Raw genomic sequence first — 7,094 nt, 5'->3', positions numbered from 1 at the left:
GCCTGCGTTTCTGCTTTGCCTTCGGTGATCTTCGCGTCATGTCTAGAATCCCTGATCATGTGTCTTTCCTAGGATCCTGCACTGTCTGGTTCTGCAATCATCTCGTCATTTAAATCCAAATTTGTCCAATAATCATCATATGGCACTTCCAAACACATATATTTAACATAGCATGGCCACATATACCAAAACTAAACCAAAAAAATGGTGAACACAAGGCCAAAATAACATATAAAAAATACAATTTTATTAAAGCATCTAATAAAATCCAATCGACAGGTACATATGGGAACGATGTAGAAGAACGCACACATAGTGGTGGTACATAAGCACATGCAAAGGGACGTACACATCCAGATTAATATATAACAGCATTAGATATACTAATCACACAATTGTGATTTAACCCACATGGGGAAAAAAAACGCTATAATGTATAATGATATCACAGGGAAAATGATGGACATAACAGTGCACAGCTGGGATAAATACCACAATCATTTCCCTTAGCCATGTCCATAAAAATCCCACCCTGCTAGCAGTAAGTGACCTCCATGTATTAATCACTACCCCAGAGTTACCATTCCAATAAGGGGTTAAATTACCAGCAGGTCACAGCGGCAGCAGGAACTGTGAAGTATCCCGGATGAGCACGTCAGCCCCGATGCGCGTTTCGATCCTCCTTCATCAGGGGGCATGACTACATTGATGGCTGCCTGTCTTTATATACCGTCCGGTCAAAGCGTGTTTAACCGCGCAACCAGAAGTAGCGGTCCCGGACCGGAAGTGACGCGCTCCGTTGTCAAGACGCCAACGACGCCAGCCAGCGTCGGCGTCATGCTGGAGGAGGAGCCGCAAGGAACCACCAACGCATGAAGACGCCGAAAGCAGGCGGGCGCAGGAGGCGATGACAAACAGGCGCGTACAGGTCGGGAAAGCTAGTCACACAAAAATAGATCAATCAAATTAAAAAATACATCAAAGTGACTAAAATGTGAAACTGGAAGTATCATAAATAGAGGCTTATACAAAAATATACACATAAATATAGATACCACATATATACAGGAAAAAGAAGAGGGATTAACAAAATCCTAGTATTTATTAACAAAGTAGACATGAATATGGATATCAATCACTTCTTCATCAGCGCTTCCAACGCCGATCATAGGACGTAGTTCCTCATACATTGTCAGGAAAGCCGCTAGTCCGATACACATCCAGCACACATGAGCCATCATCATGATGATGATTAAACTAAAATATAAAATCAAAAATTAAAATATGGACCACACAAAACCTGAGCGTTCTCCCTAAATCAGAACGGTGTGATCAAAGGAATGGGGCAAAGCTAATATGTTCATTTAATCCAGATGGATGGACAGTGCCCAATGTCCAAATCCACCTGGATTCTAACTGGGCCAAACTTTTAGACGTATCTCCACCACGAATACCAACATTCAACATGTCAATACCTCTAACCCTGAGAAGACTACCATTGCAGCCATGGAACCTCCTGAAATGGCGGGGGATGGTTTTTAGCGATGCGGGGTCCTCAGTGGACACCGCTGCCTCAATCCCCAATACGTGCTCGCGTATACGTTTTTTAAGCTGTCTAGTGGTCATGCCCACATATATCAAGTTACATGGGCAGACCGCATAATAAATCACATTCCGACTTTCACATGTGATATATTTTTTAATTTTATATTCACGTACACCATCCTGGCTAGTAAAAACCTCAGTTCGTTCCATATTGGGGCAGGCCACGCAATGCCCACAAGAGGAACTCCCATATCGCCTAGCCATCCGATCCAAAAACGTGTCCGGTATCACACTCGTGTAGTGACTACTGACTAATGTATCACGTAAGTTCCTAGATCTCCTAGCCGCAATGACAGCCCTTTCAGGGAGAAACCCAGATAATACCGGGTCAGCCTTCAAGATATGCCAGGATTTATCCAATATTCGCCTCATACGAGAAAAGTGTGAGTGAAAATTGGTAACAAATCTAACTTTATTTGTCTCACCCCTAGACTTCTGCCCGTATAAGAGCACATCTCTCGATGAGTGTCTAGCCCTGTTGAATGCTTGTTTAATCCTTCTATTACTATACCCACGTTCAGACAGTCTTACTTTTAAGTCATCACTCTGTCTAAAGAAATCCTCGTCAGTGGAACATAATCTGCGTAGTCTCAAAAATTGACCCGTTGGAACAGATTGAATCATGTGGTCAGGATGGGAAGAGGTCGCATGCAATAACATATTTGTGGAAGTTGGCTTCCTAAATATGTTGGTCTGTATTTCCCCTCCAATGTCTTTTTTCAAGGTGACGTCCAAAAATTCAATCGTCACGGGATCGAATTTGTACGTGATGAAAATATTCATTCCATTAATATTAAGTGACCTCATGAAAGAATGGAGATCGTCACCTGAACCCTGCCAGATTATTAAAATGTCGTCGATGTACCGCGTCCAGGAGAGGACACGGCACATCGGCGATGATCCATCTGGCAGGGGGAGGTCCCTCTCCCACAGCCCCAGGAACAGGTTAGCATACGCGGGGGCGAAAGACGCCCCCATAGCTGTCCCCTGGAGCTGTAGGAAGAAGGACCCCTTAAAAATAAAGAAATTATGAGTTAACGTAAAAGTTAATAACTCCAATATAACTAATATTTAGCCCAATTAGAAAAATAGTGCTTCACATAACATCATTCATAAGGTAACCCACATATTTCTCAAATATACTACTTACAAGTAAGTCTCTATCAGTGTGAATAGTGGCGGTGCTCCCCTTCAGGAAGAAGCTAGCGGGCGAAACGCGCGTCAGGGCGCTGGGGAGCACCGCCACTATTCACACTCTGATAGAGACTTACTTGTAAGTAGTATATTTGAGAAATATGTGGGTTACCTTATGAATGATGTTATGTGAAGCACTATTTTTCTAATTGGGCTATATATTAGTTATGTTGCACTTGAATTAATCAATACAGGAAGTGATTCAGCAAGGATATGTGTTATGCTATGAGATGCTTTAGGCACTGTTTATAACACGCATAGCCCCTTTTCTTTCTCATGGAACTGTATTTTAAAAGGATGCAAAAACACATATTTTTCATATAAGCCCATAGATTTATTTGTGTGTTTTTCACAAACTAATAACCTTTGATCTATTTGTGGCGTGCGTCCCCTATGTTGGGGTACTATTGTAGTGTCAATATTGATGTGGTTTTTTACTGACAATTTTAAAGTAATTAAGAAAATTAGTTTTTTATATATATATGGTTCTCTTCTTCTAGTTTTGGTATATGTGGCCATGCTATGTTAAATATAATCATCTCGTCATGTCTGAAACCTTGATCATGTGACGTTTCCTAAGATCCTGCACTGTCTGGTTCTGCAATCATCTCGTCATGTCTGAAACTCTGACCATGTGACCTTTCCTAGGATCCTGCACTGTCTGGTTCTGCAATCATCTCGTCGTGTCTGAAACCTTGATCATGTGGCGTTTCCTAAGATCCTGCACTGTCTGGTTCTGTGATCATCTCGTCATGTCTGAAACCCTGATCGTGTGACTGCGCTCTGTGATCCTGGAGCATCTGAACTAGGAAGTTCTCTCCTGGTCCTGACCTGGAAGAGGAGGTGCTATGCCCTATATCAGACCACCCTTTCCTTTGCTCAGGGCCTGAGTATTGTGTTGCTTCTCTGCATGGCTGCTTGGTCTGTGGGGTTGCTACCTCTATTCTGTGCCCTTGCACTCTGCTCTGTCGTGTGTGTCTCCACACGCTCCGTGCTCGTATTCCGTCTTTTGTCTCGTGCCTTGTCTAGTGTTTGTCCTTCGTGCCATGATTTGTCTCTGCTCTGCTTTGCCTTGTAGTCCTTCTTTGCTCTGATTCCATTCTGTGCTCTAGTCTGGCTCCCGTTCCTCATTCTGAACCTTGCCTTGCTCTGCCTTGTTCCTCCCTGTGGTCTCAGTCTTTGCTTGCTCTGCCTCGCGCTCTCCTATGGTGCTCTGTAGTGCTCCCTGGCACACGCACCATTCCTCCTCTCTTTCCTTTTGTGCTCTTTTCCATGTCTAGTCCCAAAGCTCTGCCTTGGCCCGGCTCTGGGCTTCGGCCTACGCTCCGCTGCTAGACTCTTTCCTTATGTGCTCTCTTGCATGTTTCTAGGCTAATCCCAAGGTTCTCCCTTGGCCCGACTCTGGGCTTCAGCCTACGCTCCACTGCTAGCTCTGTTCTTGCTCTGACCTGATTCCGTGTTTCTGCCTATGCTTCCATCCCTGGTTCTGTACTGTCTAAGCTCTACCTGGTTTCTTGTCTTGTCTTCCCTTGCTGCTTCGTATGCTCTTTGCATGCGCCTGGCCTTCCTAGCCTCCTGTTTGTGCCTCAGCCGTGCCCGCCCTAGCCATGCCCGGCTGCTTGTGCCTCAGCCGTGCTCGTCGGTCAGTAACAGCTGTGTCGCCTGCCATGCCTCAGTCGGGTTCGCTGGAGTCTTGCCTGTCTGTCAGTGCCGCAGCCCGATCAGCTAGCCAGTGCCCCAGCCGTGCTCTCTGTGCTCCCTTGCACCTCACGCTGTTTCCGCACTGTGCTCTGCGTGCTCTCTAAAGCACGTGCAGGCCCTCGCCTGCCCATGGCATACCTCCCCGTGCTTCTGTAAAAGTACGCGCAGGCCTTGCCATGTCCCCTGTCGTGCCCTCTTGCATGCACAGGCCCTAACCCTGTCCTGGAACCCTGACCCTGGTGTGCCTCTCTGCCCGTGCAGGACTCTGCCTCGCCTGACCCTGGCGTGCCTCTCTGCACGTGCAGGTCTCTGCCTCGCCTGACCCTGGCGTGCCTCTGCACGCGCAGGTCTCTGCCTCGCCTGACCCTGGCGTGCCTCTGCATGCGCAGGACTCTGCCTCGCCTGACCCTGGCGTGCCTCTTTGCACACGCAGGACTCTGCCTTGTTGCCTTGGTCGTGTCTCTACACACGCACTCTGTCTTACCTTGTGCTTTGGCGTGTCTCTACACACGCACCCTGTCTCGTTTTGTGAACCCTGGCATGTCCCCTACACACGCACCTTTCCTTGCACCTAGCCTTGAACCCTGGCGTGTCCCCTACACAAGCACCTAGCCTTGGACCTTGGCGTGTTCCCTAACACGCACCATGCCTGGATATCTGACGTGCCTCTTTGCCTGAAACCTGGTTTGCCTGCCGGATGCCCGGAACCTGCCGATCGCTGCCAGAGATCGTAAGCTGGATGACTGCGGCCTGATGTCCGGAGCTGATGTCCGCAGCCTGATGCCTTGATCATGTCGACCGTTGCCAGCGGTCCGGAGTCCGATGCCATTGTGCCTTTACCTGTACCCAGGCGTGCCACCTGGCACGTACCATGCTATGGACCTTGGTGTGCCCACACACGCACTTTGCACGTTTTGCTTGTTCTCACGTTTTTACACTGAATCTGATTCTGAAGTTATCCTAATGAAGATACCTTGCACCTACGTCTTGTCTTGTCTTGCTTCTTGCTTGTCCTGTTGCCAGACACGCAATAGTGTCCCCTGAGCCGGCCGTCTGGTCCCAGCAGTCGTGGTGGCTCACCCCCTTGGTCTTGCCCCTGACACTTCCTGTACAGGGGGTGGGTTCTCACTAGGTCAGCTCGCCCTAGGTGGGTGGGTGCCACAGCCCAGAGGGTCCACTCTAAAAAGGAAGATGGGCTCAGCAGAAGCTGAGTCCATCACAGTCTCCTCCGTCTGCAGTCATTTTATATCTAAAAGAGATGGGACTATGAAATAAAAGAGGGTGCTGTGAATAACAAAATTAACAAGAATACACTATGTAAGAGACAGCACTGTACATAACAGCAGAGGAAGCTATATAATAAAGGACGGCACCATATATAACTAGAAAGGATGGTATGTAATAAGGGACTATGTAACGAAGAATGGTATTATACAGAATTAGTGATTACACTATATACTAAGGGATGGTGTTATACATAATAAGTACATACACTATATACTGAGGGACATAATAAGTGAGTACACTATATACTAAGGGACTGTGTTAGAAATAATAAGTGAGTACACTATATACTAAGGGACTGTATTAGAAATAATAAGCGATGATAATGTTTTCCTCCACCTCCCCCTATTCCTAAGTCCATTATAAGTCCCCCTTCCTCACATCCCAATCTCCCACACCACTCATTGTCCTCTCCCCCACCTCCATCACTACCTTCTCCCCTACCACTATCATTGCTTTCTCCCCTGCCACTCCATCATTGCCCATTCCACCACTTCCATCATTTCCTCCTCCACCATCCCCATCATTGCCTTCTCCCTATCAACCCCATCATTGCCTCCTCCCCCATCACCCCCATCATTGCCTCCTCCCCCATCACCCCCATCATTGCCTCCTCCCCATCACCCCCATCATTTCCTTCTCCCCATCACCCCAATCATTGCCTTTCCCCATCATTGCCTTTTCCCCATCACCCCCATCATTGCCCTCTCCTCCACCTACACACACACACAGACACACACAACACCATTCACCTCTCTGCACATTCCCCTGCAGCACTACACATGCACACACACACACCACCACTCATCTCTACACACACCCACGTACGTACAAAACACACACACACAGCACCTCTCACCTGTCCGCAGGCACTCCCGCAGCATCATCAGCACCCACGCTTCCTCTCTCTGTCACAGCCGGCCACTGAATGATGATGTCATCCAGCGGTGCTGCTGTCTGTATGAGAGGAAGTGCGGGTACCCGGCAGGAAGCAAAATGGATCATTGCAGCCGCACTGCTGCTATTTTCTCTTGTAGGCAGCGGGGCTGCAGGGATCACTTGCACATGAGGGCAATCTGGCCAGGGGCCCCCCGGAGCTTCGGACCCAGAGAAACAGACCAGATTGCCCTCATTATTATTAGCCGCCCCGCAGGGGCCCCCCTCCACCTCAGGGCCCTGGTACAGCCGCACAGGCTGCACATGCAGTATGTCCGCCCATGGAAAGCATATATTTGAGAACCGTTGTATCATCTGTATACCAGCGGAACTTGGCTTCTTCTTTCAATCCGATACTTAGTCCTGTGAGAAAA

General features: G+C 47.9%; 1 long non-coding RNA gene across 1 annotated transcript; it reads right to left on the bottom strand.

Moving 5' to 3' along the window:
* Positions 1 to 225: 225 nt before the first annotated feature.
* On the bottom strand, positions 226 to 6,128 carry LOC141088307 (uncharacterized). Its single transcript, XR_012231900.1, has 2 exons — positions 5,485 to 6,128; positions 226 to 1,257 (listed from the first exon to the last, which is right to left on the bottom strand). It is a non-coding gene; the product is annotated as an uncharacterized lncRNA (long non-coding RNA).
* Between the last annotated feature and the right edge of the window lie 966 nt (positions 6,129 to 7,094).

This window comes from Dendrobates tinctorius, unplaced genomic scaffold, assembly GCF_039654945.1.
Source record: "Dendrobates tinctorius isolate UK_male_01 unplaced genomic scaffold, ASM3965494v1 ptg000038l, whole genome shotgun sequence".
In the NCBI taxonomy this organism is placed as follows: domain Eukaryota; kingdom Metazoa; phylum Chordata; class Amphibia; order Anura; family Dendrobatidae; genus Dendrobates; species Dendrobates tinctorius.
The sequence above is the reverse complement of the archived record's forward strand: the minus strand, read 5'-3'. Positions and strand labels throughout refer to the sequence as shown.